Consider the following 18,495-nt stretch of genomic DNA (forward strand, 5'->3'; position numbering starts at 1 on the left):
TACCGCAGCCCCTCCATCCCGGTCCCTCGATAGACCGGGTGGTCGGCACCGACCAGTAGAGGACGCACGGTGAGGTCAGAGGAAGAGTCCATTGGATGGAAAGGTGGTGAGGGAAAGGAGGTGGGAGTGGGGAGGGATGGCGCAGTGGGAGAGGCAGAGTGGAGACCGAGGAACCCTGGCACAGACCCCAGATTTGTCTTATCTTCCCTCCCTCTATCTCACAACCCTCCCTCCCCTCCCCCTTCCCTCTCTGTATTTTTTTCATCTTCGATCCTTCCGGTTCTATCCTCCCAACTCGCTCCCCCCACCCTGTAGCACCTGTTTGCCTGATGCACATCCATTCTCCCACTCACTCGACCCTCCCCCGTCCCCACCCACCCCTCAGATGGGCAAAGGAGAGATCTCTGCGGTTTACTCGTGGAATTGTAAGTAGAGGGGATTTGTCCGCAAAATTGGAGCTGTGTTCTGCCTCTGACCTATAGAGCAGTGGTGTATACACTGTGGGGTCTCCTTACTTAACTTCGGGTATAACTCAAAGAAAGCATCCCAGAGAAGGTTTACCGGTCTCAATACTCTGATGTGTTGGTCGTCTTGTGAGGAACGGTGAGGCTTGTATACACTGGAACTTTGAGGAGTGAGAGGGGCCCTAACTAAAACATGAGATCCTGAGGGGTCTTGGCAGGGTGGGTGTGGATAGGATGTTTCCTCTTGTGGCAGCATCTAGAACAAGTTGTTAGTGTTTAAAAATCAGGGACGGAGATATAAGACGGAAGTGGGGATGTTTTTTGTCTCCCAGAGGGCCGTCAGCCTTTGGAATTCTCTTCCACAAGCGACGGTGGAAGCGGAGTCCATGAATATTTTTCAGTTGGAGGTGGACAGATCCAATATTAGCAAGGGGGCGAAAGGTTAACAGGAATAAGCAAAAACGGGACCTTAAGCCGACACTCAGATCAGCAGTAAACTGACTGAATGGCAGAACAGGTTAGAGGCGCCGAGTGGTCTACTCCTGCTCCTAAATGTATGTTCATGTGGAAATCTACCCGCTTACTTCCATGACACAGCCCCTACCGGAGGATCTTACCTGACTGAACAATGCTGTACTTCACTTGGAAATAGACAGCTTCGGACAGCAACCCCTTGGACCACTCTGACCCAATCTATCCATCGTTCAATTGGTGACGAAGTGCCAGCTCACGTCTGATTGGCAGGGGTTTGTGGAAGTTTCCTTCCCATCACAAGGAAGAGACTCAGTCGACTCCATCTTCAGTGGAGGGGTCAGGAGCTGGCCGGGTGCTTGAACACACACAGCACTGACTCCAAGTCAAACAGCACCCTCGCCTGGAAGAAGAGCTTCCCTTTCTGAGTGTTCCCCCATTCACTGTGTTGAGACTGGCCCCAGGTTTGATTTCCCACAACACAAGCACTGCAGCACTGGGCTCCTGGGAAAGAAAACATACTCACCAAATAACTACCCCGCAATGGCCAAGACCCACCATTCCCATCAAACAGAGAAATCTCACACCGACCTGTTCCCAAGTTGCCTTCCCCTGTTAGTGATATCTCAGCGCCCCCTGCAGGAGAAAAATAATTATTTATTTGGACAAATGTAACGCGGAGAAAGTACTTCCGTGTTCAGATATTGCAGCAGAAACCTCACTCTGGAATTGTTGCCAAATCACACAATGAGGCTATTCAGCCCATTGGGTCTGTGTCAGCTCCCAACAGAACAATCCCATCGGTACCGTGTCCTCTCTCCTTATTTCCCTCATTCTCTCACACGTGCCATCAGCTCCCCTTTGATTCTTTTGTTGCTTCTCTACACTGAGGGTAATTTACAGCAACTCATCTTTGGGATGTGGGAGGAAACTGGAGAACCCGGAGATCCCCGCGATGTCACAGGGAGAACAAACAAACTCTGCACTGACAGTGCACGAGGAGCGGATCGAATCAGTGAGGCCTCAGCACGACCTGCTGCACCTCAATGCCCCCCCTCACATGCTGCCTTCGTGTCCTTGTGCCTGTCTCCCAAACGCATCGCCCACAGGTTCTGTCGGAATCAGTGGGTAGAAGGGGAAACGGACGGCAGCCCTGGGACTGGCGGGTTCAGCTTTGCTCTGCACCGTTTCCCCAAAATCAGCTGCAGTCCGAGCTCCCAGGCTGAAGTCCCGGATTTCGAATAATCGCTGAAATCCTGTTGTGTTTCTGTCTGAAGGGCAGGAGAGTGGGTGAGAGAGAGAGAGAGGTGGGAGTGGAGAGATGAGCTGAGATGGGGGAGGGAGCCCCGGGGATAGAGGGGTGGAGAAGAAAAGGAGCTGGGAGTGGGGAGGGATGGGCGACGGAGGGAGAGGTCGAGTGGGAACCGAGCAACCCTGGAACAAACCGAAGGTTTTGTCTTATCTCTTCCCTCCCTCTTTCTCACAACCCTGCTTCCTGACTCCCTTCCGCCGTCTTTTTCCCGTCTCCCTAACATCCAGTTTCCCCGCCACTCTCCTCCCAACTCGTCCTTCTACGCTGTTGTACCTCTCACTATTTTAACTATCCCCCTTCTACCCCAACCACCCGTGTGTGTCTCTCTCTCCCTCTGTCTGTCTGTCGGTCTCTCTCTCTCTCGCTCGCTCGCTCACTGCTAAAGGCGAGATCTATACGGTTTACGCGTGGAATCGTAAAGAGGAGGGGATTTGGACTCAAACTTGGCGAAGTGGTCTGCCTCTGTTCTGCAGAGCAGTGGTGCACACCATCAGCCTCCTTATTTAAGGAAGGGTATAATTGGACTAGAACCAATACGGAGAAGGTTTACTGGATTCATTACTCGGATGTGAAGATCGTCTTGTGAGGAAAGGTGAGCCCTGTGTTCACTGGAGATTTGAAGAGTGCGAGGGGCCTTGATTGAAACATCAGATCCTGAGGGATCTCGGCAGCACGCGTTGTTTCCTGTTTTGAGAACATCTAGAACAAGTTGTTGTTGTTTAATAATCAGGGGCCTCCCATTTAAATGGAGGGGAGGCAAAGTTTTCTCTCAAGGCGCCCGAAGCCTTTGGAACTCTCTTCCGTAAGGGGCGGTGGAAGTGAAGTCAATGATTTTTTTTTGCTTCAGTGGCAGACAGATACTTGATCAGCAAGGTGGGGTGGGATTGAAAACTATCGGGGGCATGAAGGAATGGGATATTAAGGTTACAATCAGATCAACCGTAATCTCATTGAATGGCTGAGCAGGTTCGAAGGACCGAGTGGTCTACTTCTGCTACTCCATTGTATATTCATGTGGAAATCTCCGACTTGTCACCGTGATACAGACATCACCCGACAGTCTCATCGCAATGATTAGTGCTGTACTTCACTTGGAAATAGACAGGTTCTCACAGCAACCCTTAGGGCCACTATGACCCAAGTGTCAGCTGACGTCTGATTGGCAGGCGCTTGTGGAAGTTTCTTCCCATTACAAGGAAGAGACGCAGATCACCCCATCTTCAGTGGAAGTGTCAGGAGATGTCCTGGTGCTGGAAGACCCACAACACTGACTCCAAATCAAACAGCACCCTCGCTTGGAAGAAGATCTTCCCTTTCTGAGTGTTCCCTCATTCACTGTGTTGAGACTGGCCCCAGGTTTGATTTCCCACAACACAATCACAGCAGCACTGGGTTCCTGGGAAAGAAAACATACTCACCAAATAACCACCCTGCAATGACCAAGACCCACCATTCCCATCAAACAGAGAAATCTCACACCGACCTGTTCCCAAGTTGCCTTCCCCTGTTAGTGATATCTCAGCGCCCCCTGCAGGAGAGAAATAATTATGTATTTGGACAAATGTAACGCGGAGAAAGTACCTTCGGTGTTCAGATATTGCAGCAGAAACCTCACTCTTGAATTGTTACTTCTTACCAAAGCACAGAATGAGGCCATTCAGCCCATTGGGTCTGTGTCAGCTCCCAACAGAACAATCCCATCGGTACCGTGTCCTCTCTCCTTATTTCCCTCATTCTCTCACACGTGCAATCAGCTCCCCTTTGATTCTTTTGTTGCTTCTCTACACTGAGGCTAATTTACAGCAACTCATCTTTGGGATGTGGGAGGAAACTGGAGAACCCGGAGATCCCCGCGATGTCACAGGGAGAACAAACTCTGCACTGACAGTGCACGAGGTGCGGATCGAATCAGTGAGGCCTCAGCACGACCTGCTGCACCTCAATGCCCCCCCTCACATGCTGCCTTCGTGTCCTTGTGCCTGTCTCCCAAACGCATCGCCCACAGGTTCTGTCGGAATCAGTGGGTAGAAGGGGAAACGGACGGCAGCCCTGGGACTGGCGGGTTCAGCTTTGCTCTGCACCGTTTCCCCAAAATCAGCTGCAGTCCGAGCTCCCAGGCTGAAGTCCCGGATTTCAAATAATGGCTGAAATCCTGTTGTGTTTCTGTCTGAAGGGCAAGAGAGTGGGTGCGAGAGAGAGAGAGAGAGAGAGAGCTGGGAGTGGAGATATAGAGTGACAATAGCGAAGGAGCCCCGGATAGACAGGCGGCGAAGTAAAGGAGCTGGGAGTGGGGAGGGATGGGCGACGGAGGGAGAGGTCGAGTGGGAACCGAGCAACCCTGGAACAGACGGAAGGTTTTGTCGGATCTCTTCCCTCCCTCTTTCTCACAACCCTGCTTCCTCTCTCCCTTCCCTCCGCCTTTTCCCATCATCCCTCTATCCAGCTTCCCCGCCTCTCTCCTCCCAACTCGCCCTCCCACGCTGTTGTACCTCTCACTTTGTTAAATATCACCCTTCCTCCCCCACCCCGTCTTTGTCTCTGTCTGTCTGCCTCTATCTGTCTGTCTGTCTGTCTCTCTCTCTCTGCTAAAGGCGGGATCTATACGGTTTACTCGAGGAATTGTAAAGCGGAGGGGATTTGTACTCAAACGGCGAAGTGGTCTGCGTCTGTTCTGCAGAGCAGTGGTGTACACCATCAGCCTCCTTAGTTAAGGAAGGATATAATTGCACTAGAAACAATACAGAGAAGGTTTACTGGACTCATTACTCGGATGTGAAGGTCGTCTTGTGAGGAAAAGTGAGGCTTGTGTCCACTGGAGATTTGCAGAGTGTGAGGGGCCTTGATTGAAACATCAGATCCTGAGGGATCTACGCAGTGCGGGTGTGGACAGTTTGTTTCTTGTTGTGGAAACATCTAGAACAAGTTGTCATTGTTAAAGAAAAGGGGCCTCCCATTTAAGACGGAGGTGAGGCAAAGTTTTCTCTAAGGCGCCCGAAGCCTTTGGAACTCTCTTCCATAAGAGGCGGTGGAAGTGAAGTTAATGAATGTTTTCTGAATCAGTGGCAGACAGATACTTGATCAGCAAGCTGGGGTGGGATTGAAAACTTATCGGGAGCACGGAGCAATGGGACATTTAAGTTCCAATCAGATCAGCCGTGATTTTGTTGAATGGCTGAGCAGATTCGAAGGGCCGAATAATCAACTCGTGCTCCTAAACTGTATGTTCATGTGGAAATCTACCCACTTGCTTCCATGACACAGCCGCGACCGGAAGGTCTCACCTGGCTGAACAATGCTGCACTTCACGTGGAAATAAACTGTCCCACACAGCATCCCCTTGGACCATTCTGACCCAATCTATCCATCGTTCAGTTGGTGACCAAGTGCCAGCTCACGTCTGATTGGCAGCTGCTTCCTGCCCATCACAAGGAAGAGACTCAGACGTTCAGTGGAGGGGTCAGGAGCTGGCCGGGTGCTTGAACACCCACAACAGTGATTCCAAGTCAAACAGCACCCTCGCCTGGAAGAAGAGCTTCCCTTTCTGAGTGTTCCCTCTTTCACCTGCAATGGCCAAGACCCACCATTCCCATCAAACAGAGAAATCTCACACCGACCTGCTCCCAAGTTGCCTTCCCCTGTTCGTGATATCTCAGCGCCCCCTGCAGGAGAGAAATAATTCATCATGTGGACGAATTTTGAACTGAAACAGAACTTCAGTATTCAAACATTGCAGCAGAAACCTCACTGTGCAATTGTTATTGATCAAAACACAGAATGAAGCCTCTCAGCCCATTGGGTCTGTGTCAGCTCCCAACAGAACAATCCCGTCGTTACCGTGTCCTCTCTCCTTATTTCCCTCATTCTCTCACACGTGACATCAACTGCCCCTTGATTCCTTTGTTGCTTCGCTGCTCTCCGGGGTAATTTACGGTCTCATGTCTTTGGACTTTGGGCGGAAAATGGAGCATCGGTGGGAAACTTCAGTGGTCACACAGAGAGAACATACAAACTCCACACGGACAGTAACAAGGTCAGGATCAAATCCAGGTGTCTGGAGCTGTGAGACATCAGCACTGCCTGCTGCAACTCCATGCCACCCCGCACATGCTCCCGAAGCATCCTTGAGCCTGTTTTCCAAATGCACGGTCCACTGGTTCTGGAGGAAGTAGGTGGGTATAACGGGGAACGCCGGCAGCGCTGGGACTGGCGGTTTCAGTTTTGCTCTGCGTTGTTTTGCTAAAAGAGGCTGAAGACCGGTCCCGTGGGCTGAAGGTCAAGTGTGGGGGAACGATTGGAGCCAGTGGGGGAGAGGACTGACGGCAGATTCACTCCACCCCACTCTCCAACAAACTGCTGAAGGACAGACCACAGCTCGGTAATAACCTCGGGGGCTCTGCGGGTGGTGAAATCCGGTGTTGTAACCGCGGTCTGAGCCTGGCTGACGACAGACAGACTCTGGATAGGAGGGGATCGAGTTTCACAGATTGCCCCTCTATTGCCGACCTACTTTGGTATCTTGTCCCTTAATGCCTCCAATTTAAAAAATCTCCTCATTGTTTGCCTCATGTGCCCCTGTCTCTATTACCCCATCACCTCCTTTGGCTTCGGCTCTCGTTACTCACCGGCACAGTGAGCGGCCTTTCCCTCTTCATTCGTCCCTTTGCCTTTAGACATCCAAGCCTCGTGCTTTGCAATTCCCTCTCCCGCTGTCTGTCTCTCTCCACATTCCCAACTTTCCTTCTATGACCTGGCGTCCATTTCGACCGATGACGTCTCTATCTGAATTCCGCAGAGGCAAATTATAAAGGCCGGTTCCTGCATCTGGTTCTGATGGAATCCACAGTTTGGTTTTTGGCTCCGAATTTCGTTCTCTTGAACTACAGGTTATTTGAAGGACTAAATGCTTGGGAGCTGTGAGGTGCTGAAGATTTCGCCACGGATTGTCTTCATTTCGACCGACGTCTTGGTGCCAAAAATTGTCTGAGCACAGGAAGTCAGTGGTGTCAGACCCTGTGTTCAGTGTTCACTTGCTTCCTCATCATCGTTATGGCGCGGGAGCAGGATTGTGGGATTGGCCGAAAGTATTTTTTTTATTTGTTTGCAAAAGCAGTGGACGCAGTCGACAATACCTCCGAGAACTCATGCAGACAACCGCAGTGCCACTCAGACCCCGGCAATGGGTTTCTCTTGTCTTCTGCCCCATCCACAGATGTTTGCCGAGCTGCAACCGATGTCTCCAATAAAATTCCGAGTGGTTTCTGATCCCTTTAAATGGACCAGATGCAGGATATGTCCCCGCTGTTCAGACCGGATTCTCTGTGTCTGCTCCACATTCGGTGTTATTTGGATGAATGTGACTCCGTTTCACAGGACTGCCTGCAGTCAGGCCTGGCACAGGGACTGACATCCCCACACGCACCTGACCTGCTCTGTGTTGAAGCAAGTCCTGTGTGTGGAAGAGGCCATCTGAAGTTTGCATTGCACGCTGTCAGTTCCCATCACCATTTTGCGATCAGTCAAGTAGCCCTTAAAGTAATGATGAGCAATTCCACGTCCCGCTTTGAGAGTTGCTGATCCGCACGGCCAACTGTTCAGTGAAACTGACCATATCCCTCCCTCTGAGGATGGGTCCTTTGGTGAGGAGTCTCGAACTCGTGAACATCATCTCAAAATACAGCTTTCACCACTAAAAGTGAGATAAGGAGAGATGTCTACGCTTCGGGAGTTGTGAGTCTTTGGAACTCTCTACCCAGAGAGCTGTGAGTGCTGAGTCATTGAGCGGATTCAATGCTGAGAGATCGGTTTTTGGACAACGAGGGAATCACGGGTCAGGGGACTGGGGAAGAAATTTGAGCTGGGCTCAGGCCTCAGATCACCCGTGATATTGATCGGTGGAGGAGGACTGAGGGGCCGTATGCATGCAAAATACGAAGAGAAATTTGGAACGAGAGTCGGCCGTTCTCCTGCTCCACCATTCAACACATTGATGGCTCATCTGATCTTGGCCTCAACTCCACCATCCCCCCGTTCCCCGTACACCCTCGACTGCACTATGGACCAACATCAGCCTCAGGCCCGAATATATTCAGTGTCTGTGACTCCGCAGCTCTCTGGGATGGAGAATACCAAAGATTAAAGTCCGCTGAGAACAGATATCCTTCGCCAGCTGCTACATTACTGGGCCACCCTTTACTCTGAAATTCTGAGCTGGAGGAGAAACCAGCACCCGGCAAATTGGGAAAAGGTCGGTGTGAGATTTCTCTGTTTGATGGGAATGGTGGGTCTTGGCCTTTGCGGGGTGGTTATTCGGTGAGTATGTTTTCTTTCCCAGGAGCCCAGTGCTAAAGTGTTTGTGTTTTGGGAAAACAAACCTGGGGCCAGTCTCAACACGGTGACTGGGGGAACACTCCGAAAGGGAAGCTCTTCTTCCAGGCAAGGGTGCTGTTTGACTTGGAGTCAGTGTTGTGGGTGTTCAAGCACCCGGCCAGATCCTGACCCCTCCACTGAAGATGGAGTCGACTGAGTCGCTTCCTTGTGATGGGAAGGAAGTTTCCACAAGGCACTTTCAAGAGGGAGAGAGCGAGAGAACAACGGGTAGAAATGGATGGAGGAATTGGGAGAAAAAGAGATGAGGGCAACTTGAAGGAAGTGGTTTGGGAAACGGGAGGGGAGAGGGAGAGAGGAAGGAGGGTTCCAAAAAAAGAGGGAGAGGAGATCGGACAAAAACGTTCGTCTGTGCCAGGGCTGCTTTGTTCCCACTCTCCCCCTCCCTGTCACCCTTCCCTCCCCACTCCCACCTACTTCCGTTCTCCTCTTTTCCGCCACCAGGGCTCTTGCTCCCATCTCACCTTCTCTACCCCCCCGCCCCCCACCACTCCTGTCCCTTAGACTGAAAGACAGCAGGATTTCAGACAATATTTGAACTCCCGGACTTCATTGGTCGGTGACGACCACCCTGTCCATCGAGGCACCGGGAAAGAGGAGCCACGGTAGTGGGCTCTGTACCCGGCCGCAGAGATGGTGGGGAGGGAAGGTAAGGATTGGGTCCAGGAAATAGTGGAGTGGGCGGTGAGGAGGAGAAGGGAGGGAGGTCGAGGGTCCGGTTCAGGCGGCAGAGGAAGGGACATCAGGAAATGAGGTGGCACCAAGCCCTGTGCACCCTGTCACCAGCACACACCAGAGGCTGCAGCATCGGCAGCAGGCAAACACCCACCAGGTGCGACCCCCAGCAACGGGCTCACTTGAACTTCTTCCCACTCGCACTCCGACCGCTCCGTCTCTGGGCTCCCGCACCCGGCCACCAACGCCCAGTGGAAGCTTGGGGATCAGCATCTCACCTTCTGACTGGGCACGTTTCATCCCTCGGGACCCAATCTTGAATTCAGACATTTCAGATCACCAGTTTGTGTCAGAATTGGTCAGTGGTGGTGAAGGTCATTGGCCCGGAATGTTCCCTCAGTTTTCCTCTCTCCTCCGATGCTGCCTGACCACCTGAATATTTCCAGCAATTTTTGTGTTTACTTCCTTTATTATCCGTCCCAAGCGCCGACTATTTTGTTCTAATTTTATCATCACTGCCTTCCAATCATCCCCTCGCCTTTTCCTCGATTGTTTCCTGTAGTCACAGAGTCATAAACTAATACAGCATTGAAATAGGCCCTTCGGCCCAAATTGTCCATGTCCTCAATGGTGCCCCCCAATGTTAGTCCCATTGCCTGCGTTTGTCCAATATCGATCTAAAACCTTCCTATGAATGTACTTATCCAAATGTCTTAAATGTTGTAACTGTACCTGCCTCAGCCACTTTCTCTGGCTGCTCTTTCCATATATGCACCATTCTCTGGGTGAAGACATTGCCCTTCAGGTCACTTTAAAATCTTTTTACCTCTCAGCTTAAAGTTTTTAGGTTCCCTTCCCTGGGAAAATAGACTGTGTGTGTTCATTCTATTTATACCCCTCATGGGTTTATTCACCTTTAGGAAGTTACCCCTCAATCTCCCACTTTCCAAGGAATAAAGTCCAAGTCCACCCAACCTCTTCCTGTAACTCAGGCTCTCGAGTCCTGCCAGCATCCTCAAATCTTCTCTGCACTCTTTCCAGTTTAATGATGTCTGTCCTCTAACAGGATGAACAAAACTGTACACAATGCTCCAAGTGCAGTTTCACCAACATCTTGTACAACTGCAACGTAACGTTCCAACTCCAATACTCAGTGCCCTGACTGATGAATACCATCGTGCTAAATGCTTTCTTCATCACCCTGTCTACCTTTGATACCAGCTTCAGCGAACCATGTACTTGTAGTTCCCGGTCCCTCTGTTCCACAACACTCCCCAGGGTCTGACCATTCACTCAATAAGTCCTCCCCTGGTTTGAATTCCCAAAATGCAACACTTCACACTTAGCTGAATTGAAAGCCATTTGCCAACCCTCGGCCCTCTAACCCAGCCGATCAAGATCCCCCAGCAATGCTAGTCTCTCAGGTGACCAACTCTCTTCCTCCACACCCTTTTAATATACCTACGGGATGTCTTGGGATTTTCCTTAATTGTGCCTGCCAGATCCCTCTCATACCCTTATTTTGCCCTCTGATATCCTTAAGTGTTCTCCTACACTTCTGATAGTCACCGAGGGATTAGCTCGTTCCCGATTGCATAAACCCAATGTATGTCTCCTTCATTTTTCTGACCAGAGCCTCAATATCTCTCCTCAGTCAGGATCCCCTGAACTTGCCAACATTGCCCTTCACCCCGGACTCTTGATATCACACCTTTAAAGTCTTCCCACTTGCCAGTCATTCCTTTTCCAGCCAACAGTCTCACCCAATCGACCTCTGCAAGATTCCACCAAATCCCTCCAAAATTGGCCCTGCCCCAGTTTCAGACCTTAACACGTGGACCCATCCTATCTTTTTCCAAAACTATTTTGAACATAACAGGATTATGGGAAGTGACTGAAGTGCCCCGGGACTGACATTTCAGTTACTTACCCTACCTCATTCCCTCAGAGGAGGTCCAGTGCTGCGCCCTCTCGTGTAGGGTTCTACTAAGGAAACTTTGTTGGACACATTGAACAAACTCCACCCCACCCAAACTGGTTGCACCATGTGTGGCCTAGTCATTGTTGGGGACATTAGAGTCTCCCACTCATACTACCCAACTACTCTGACAACTGTCTACATTCTCTATGATTTAGTTTAGTATTTATCATTGCTCACTAATTTATCTTGTAACTTACAGTAATTTTATGTCTTCATGTCTTGCACTGTACTGCTGCCCCAAAACAACAAATTTCACGACATATGTCAGTGATAATAAACCTGATTCTGATCTACTCTCCTAATTCCTGCTGATCATTGGGGCACCAATGATACAGCCCAAAGTGACCATCACCTTCTTTTTCCTAAGTTCCACCCATATGGCCTCACTGAAAGATCCCTCAAGAAGATGTTATGTTCTCCCCCCCCCCCCCCTTTACTGTACCTCTGTCAGAACTGCAGCATCTGTGTGTTGGAACATTGAGCTGCCAGTCCTGCCCTTCCCTCAGCCATGTTTCTGTTCTGGCAATAATATCCCAGTCCCCAGAGCTACCATAGCTGATCCGCACCCGGAGTACATCTGCCTTACCTGTTTAGTCTCTTGCATTGAAACAAATGCAGTTTAATCCAGTGGTCTTTTCAGCTCCCTTCCCTGTCCTCCTAACCACTAAACTTTCTCTCACTGGCGACAGTGTTTTTCCCTGACCTCTCATCAGCCTCTCTGATGCTCTGGGTCCAACCACCACCACCACTACCCCCCCCCCCCCAACACCTGTCAATCTAGTTTAAAACCTCCCGAGTAGCACCAGCGAATCATTCTACCAGGAGATTGATCCCCCTCCAGTTCACGTGCAACCTGTCCCTCTGGTGCAGGTCACCTCTACCCGAGAAGAGATCCCAATGATATAAGAACTTTAATCCCTGCCCCTTGCACCAGCTCCTCAGCCTTGCATTCATCTGGCCCATCTTTGTATTCCTGTCCTCAACAGCACGTGGCACTGGGAGAAATCCAGAGATCACTTCCCGCACGGTCCTGCTTGTTAACTTCTTTCCCAGCTCCCTATCCTCTCTCCGCAGGACCTCATTCATGTTTCTGCTCACTACTGTGCACAACGACCTCTGACCGTTCACCCTCCCACTTGAGAATATGCTGCAACTGCTCAGAGACATCGTTGACCCGGCACCTGGGAGGCAACACACCGTCCTGGTATCGCTTCTGCGGCCACAGAATCTCCTGTCTGTGCCCCTAACCAGCGAATCTCCTATCACTAACGCCCTGTCTGACTGCACGCTCTCCCACTGACCCCCAGGGCCGGTCACAGTGTCAGTAACTTCTGCTGCTGCCCACAGAAAGGTCACACCCCCAACAGTGCCCAAGGAGGTAAACCTGTTAGAGAGGGGAATGGCCACAGAGAGCCCTGCACTGTCTCCCTACTGCCTTTGCTTTTCCTGGTGATCACCCAGCGACCTGCTGCCTTGACTTTTAGTGTCACAACCTCACGAAAACCCTTATCGATGATGCTCCCAGCTCAACAATGGGACTTTCCGACCTTCTTTCCTGATATTCGGTGTCCAAGGCTACGGCAAAGGAGCGGTTTCCTCTCACTTCACGGAACCAGAACACGGACCGGAACAGAGAGACGAGTCTCCCTCCCCCTCCCCCACTTCCCCCTTCCCCTTCCCCCCTCCTCCCCCTCCTCCTCCTCCTCCTCCCCCCTTCCCCCCTCCTCCTCCTCCCCTCCTCCCCCTCCCCCCTCCTCCTCCCCTCCTCCCCCCTCCCCCCCTCCTCCTCCCCTCCTCCCCCCCTCCTCCCCCCTTCCCCCCTCCTCCCCCCTTCCCCCCTCCTCCCCCCTCCCCTTCCCCCCCTTCCCCCTTCTTCCCCTCCTCCCCCCTTCCCCCCCTCCTCCTCCCCTCCTCCCCCTTCCCCCCCTTCCCCCCTCCTCCTCCCCTCCTCCCCACTTCCCCCCTTCCTCCCCCCCTCCCCCCTTCCCCCCCTCCTCCTCCCCTCCTCCCCCTTCCCCCTTCCTCCCCTCCTCCCCCCTTCCCCCTTCTTCCCCCTTCCCCCCCTCCCCCCTTCTTCCCCCTTCCCCCCTCCCCCCTTCTTCCCCCTTCTTCCCCATTCCCCCCTTCCCCCCCTCCCCCCTTCTTCCCCTTCCCCCCTCCCCCCTTCTTCCCCCTTCCCCCCCTCCCCCCCTTCTTCCCCCTCTCCCCCCTTCTTCCCCCCCCTCCCCCCCTTCCCCCTTCCTTCCCCCTCCCCCTTCTTCCCCCTTCCCCCCTCCCCCCCTTCTTCCCCTTCCCCCTTCCCCCTCCCCCCTTCTTCCCCTTCCCCCCTTCTTCCCCCTTCCCCCCTCCCCCCTTTTCCCCCTTCTTCCCCCTTCCCCCCTTCTTCCCCCTTCCCCCCTCCCCCTTTTCCCCCTCTCCCCCCTTCTTCCCCCTTCCCCCCTCCCCCCCTTTTCCCCTCTCCCCCCTTCTTCCCCCTTCCCCCTCCCCCCCTTTTCCCCCTTCCCCCCTCCCCCCCTTTTCCCCCTCTCCCCCCTTCTTCCCCCTTCCCCCCTCCCCCCTTTCCCCCTCTCCCCCCTTCTTCCCCCTCTCCCCCCTTCCCCCTCCCCCCCTTTTCCCCCTCTCCCCCCTTCCCCCCTTCTTCCCTCTTCCCCCCTTCTTCCCCCTCTCCCCCCTTCTTCCCCTTCCCCCCTTCTTCCCCCTTCCCCCCTTCTTCCCTCTTCCCCCCTCCCCCCTTCCCCCCTTCTTCCCCCTTCCCCCCTCCCCCCCTTCTTCCCCCTTCCCCCCTCCCCCCTTCTTCCCCCTTCTTCCCCCTCTCCCCCCTTCCCCCCTCGCCCCTTCTTCCCCCCTTCTTCCCCCTCTCCCCCCTTCCCCCCTCCTTCCCCCTCTCCCCCCTTCCCCCCTCCTTCCCCTTCTCCCCCCTTCCCCCCTTCCCCCTCTCCCCCTTCCTTCCCCCTCTCCCCCTTCCCCCCTCCCCCCTTCTTCCCCCTTCCCCCCTCCCCCCTTCTTCCCCCTTCCCCCTCCCCCTTCTTCCCCCTCTCCCCCTCCCCCCTTCTTCCCCCTTCCCCCCTCCCCCTTCTTCCCCCTCTCCCCCTCCCCCCTTCTTCCCCCTCTCCCCCCTTCTTCCCCTCTCCCCCCCTCCCCCCTTCTTCCCCCTCTCCCCCCTTCTTCCCCCTCTCCCCCCTCCCCCCTTCTTCCCCCTCCCCCCTTCTTCCCCCTCCCCCCTTCTTCCCCCTCTCCCCCCTCCCCCCCCTACCCCCCTTATTTCCCCCCTTCCCCCCTTATTTCCCCCCTTCCCCCTTCCCCCCTTCTCCCCCCTTCCCCCCCTTCTCCCCCTTCCCCCTTCCCCCCTTCCCCCCCTTCTTCCCCCTTCCCCCTCCCCCCTCCCCTTCTTCCCCCCTCCCCCCTCCCCTTCTTCCCCCTCCCCCCTCCCCTTCTTCCCCCTCCCCCCTCCCCTTCTTCCCCCTCCCCCCTCCCCTTCTTCCCCCTTCCCCCTCCCCCCTCCCCTTCTTCCCCCTTCCCCCTCCCCTTCTTCCCCCTTCCCCCTCCCCTTCTTCCCCCTTCCCCCTTCCCCCTCCCCTTCTTCCCCCTTCCCCCTCCCCTTCTTCCCCCTTCCCCCTCCCCTTCTTCCCCCTTCCCCCTCCCCTTCTTCCCCTTCCCCCCTCCCCCCCCCTTCCCCCTTCCCCCCCCTTCCCCCTTCCCCCTCCCCCCCCCTTCCCCCTTCCCCCTCCCCCCCCCTTCCCCCTTCCCCCTCCCCCCCCTTCCCCCTTCCCCCTCCCTTCCCCCTCCCTTCCCCCTTCCCCCTTCCCCCTCCCCCCCCTTCCCCCTTCCCCCTCCCTTCCCCCTCCCTTCCCCCTTCCCCCTCCCTTCCCCCTCCCTTCCCCCTTCCCCCTCCCCTTCTTCCCCCTTCCCCCTCCCGTTGTCAGAATGAGAAGAGCACGCCAGGTAACAAGATCCACACATGGAATCACTCCTGCACAGATTATCTTTATTGGTAGTTAATCACCGTTACCGTCTGTCAGTCTGATGCTGATGACGAATCGCAAAAACATTCAGTAATTATTTTAATTAGATGCATCCCTGGTGCCAGAGAAAACCATTCACCGGCTGAAATTTCCAATGAAGCCAAGTAACTGGTCACGTTAACCCCGTGCAGCCTCTCGCTGGGAGAAACAGAATAAAAGCAGCCTCGGGTACAAATATTCCAAGAACACGGTGGAAACCACAGAGAGCGGAACAGAAACACAGTGAAGAGCGAGCGCACAGAGTGGGAGAGGGGGTGAAAGATGCAAGGCAGTGATGTCCCGGTAATCAGGGAGCAAACACGCCCGCGGCCGCGCTCTGTTCAACAGCTGGATTGTGCTCCTGTTGTGGATATTTTCGAGGCTGCTCCTTGTTGAACTGTGCAGGAGTACACCTTCCCACTGCTCCAGTCTGCTGGCGCTGGGCACCGTCAGGTAGCTGCAGAGACTGAAGGTATTGTCCGTGTTCCGCCTCACCGCGCTGGTTTCCACCTCACTGCTCATCGGACTCCCGTCCACTGTCCAGCTGACGGCAGGGAAGCCCACCGACAGTTTACTGACCAGGCAAACTAACGTGCCCGCTGCTTTAGCGGAGATCTCCTCGGCTGATGGTCCAAGCAGTTTTACTGACGGGTCCGGGAGCTGCTGAGCTGGAACGGGAACAAGAGAAGACGTGTTTCAGGTCACTGAAGAGCTCGCTTCATTTCAGTTTGAGAGAAGCGCGAGTGACAGGTTCCAGCTTCCTATAATGGGGCCCGAGTCTCACTGAGGGACAGGGCAGTGTCCCTGGAGTTCAGTGCATGTTGGCCAACACTGAAGAACGATACATTTGAGGTCAAGTTCTTGTTTCAGGTTCCTCCTGGTGGCTCGCTGGTTTCCAGCATCACCCGCTCGGTGACTTCACCTCCAGCTCCCTGGGTCTACCCCGGCCTGTGCCACAGGAGCTAATTGGGGGAGAGTGCCCCATGGAGGTCTCACTTGGCCTCAGTACTTCTGGTTAGTGAGGGGAGGGATCCATGATCCCACTTCCGACAACCAACCAGTGACCCCACTCTCTGGGACCAGGGATTGTCAGTGGAAACTCTACTCCAACCCGTGAGGCTTTTGGCACCGAGTCACTAACGGACGAGACAGCGACCCCGCATCAGTTTAATGTGCCCACTCACGGTGCCACCAGCGACACGTTGCTCCTCTTCCCTTCTCCCCACCCACCCATCACTAATGCCCCCGCTGTGCCACCCACTGCTGTCGGGAGAATAAACCCATCTCGCACTCTGCACTGCCCCAGTGGGCGAGGGCACAAGGTGCGCGGTCCTGAGCTTCACGGAGCAGGACAAGGCAGGTCGCTCTGTGATCTGGGATGATGTCGAGGGATTCGGCTCCCACTCACTGTGGGGGAGGGGAGGTGGGATTCTCCCCAGACCCGGAGCTCCGGCCTCAGTCGGTGCAGCGACCGCAATCGCTGAGCAGCGGTTTCCCGGAAGGAGCAGCGCTCAAGGGAATAGATGGCAGGAGGGAGGGAGCAGGGACTGGGCAATGGGAGAGGGGCTTTTATTGGATGTGTGTCTGCAGGAGATTCCACCCTCAGTGGGAGGATTGGAGCTTCAGTGAAAGTCCGAGGGAGTTGTTGCTGGAGGATCCTGATACAATAACTTGAAACTTGTCGTTCTCCTGTCTTGACAACCGTGGGCTGTCTTCAGTCGGCAATGTCCTGTCCCCAGTGAGACTCCGGGCCCCACTTTAGGAAGCTGGAACCCCTCACGTTCGCTTCTACCAAACCAACACAAAAGCGGAGAAACTAACGGGACGGAAACAGCGCAAACTCACAGAGAGGAGTTAGTGTCAAAAACACAATATTGAAGAGCACATGTCAGGGACACGGCACCAGAAATAGCACGAATTCACACAAAGGGCGAATTCATGTTTCATCATGAAATTCAACTAAATAGAGAATTGTGGCAACAATTCACTGAACACAACTCTATCCAGTGGAACTGGCGCTGGACACGGAACACGATTGGATTGTAAATCAATATTTTAATGTAAATTTCGCCCGTAAACAATAACTTATCAATTATTAATTGCCAGGTGACCGTATTCATGCCGTTAGTAATTGCAGGAGGGATTTCCCAGACACTTACCTGTAACAAAGAGCTTAGTCACTGGGCCGAACAACCACTGCCCGATGAAAACGCCTTTCCGCAGTAATAGACGGCAGCGTCATTCACCTCCGCGTTCTTTATGGTCAACTGGTAAACGGTACCGGCGCTGTTCGTTGTCGACATGGAACGGTCGCTGCTAAACCCAGGCCCATAGGTCGGGGCGCTATTACTGTAATAGTAATAGAGGATCCATTGTGGAGCGGTTCCCGGTATCTGCTTGTACTAATTCACAACATTGCTATCCTTGGTCCCGATGTTACATTCCAGAGTGGCCGTGGCTCCTGGATTCACCGACACCGTCGGAGGCTGAGTCGGAGTCTTGGACTCTCCAGCTGGAAAAGAGCAGGGATTCAACTTTAACCATTGATTCTTTAATGTGACCCCAAGAGCCCCTATCAGCAACCGCTGGCTGTGCAGACTTGCTGCCTGTACTTACAGCCCAGCCACAGTGCCAGAGACCAGAAAAAGCACAGCGTCCGCATCGTTGCTGCCCGTCAGCTTCCTGCCTCCCTTCAGCCGCTGTATCTGTGACAGACCGTGGCCGCCGCTGCCGATGGAACCCAGTTATAGAGCCATTCACACCAGGGAGGAAATCCATACAAATCAGGGTGACTGACACTGACCAACCAGAGCAAGGATCTGAAACCCTCCCATTCGCCGACAGACACCGTCGGCTTGAGGCGGTGACACTGTCAGCAACTGACTGATCTGTTCAAAACAACCCGTGAATGAGCAGGTCGCTCATTGTCTGATGTTTCCCACTTTCTCCCTTCATTCCCCTGATTCAGTTGTTGCCGCACTCCACCCCTCAGTCCAGAGATGCCCCTCACACCTCCAGTTACAACAGGGTAGGACACTGCAGGCTTCCTGTTCCCACATCAGTCATTCAGACATTGAGTTCAAACCCACCCTGACAGATTGAGGGTTTGAATTCGGTCTAAATGTGGGGATGAAATCTGGTCTCAGTAACAGTGAACTGTCGGACGGCCAGAAATACTGGAAGACTCATTAACCCTTTGGGGGAGGG

At 53.8% G+C, this 18,495-nt stretch overlaps 1 pseudogene; it reads right to left on the reverse strand.

Annotated features, from left to right (window-relative positions):
• Positions 1 to 15,334: 15,334 nt before the first annotated feature.
• LOC127582762 (immunoglobulin lambda-1 light chain-like) lies at positions 15,335 to 17,984 on the reverse strand (annotated as a pseudogene).
• Between the last annotated feature and the right edge of the window lie 511 nt (positions 17,985 to 18,495).

The sequence above is a fragment of the Pristis pectinata genome, chromosome 24, assembly GCF_009764475.1.
Source record: "Pristis pectinata isolate sPriPec2 chromosome 24, sPriPec2.1.pri, whole genome shotgun sequence".
Classification (NCBI taxonomy): Eukaryota; Metazoa; Chordata; class Chondrichthyes; order Rhinopristiformes; family Pristidae; genus Pristis; species Pristis pectinata.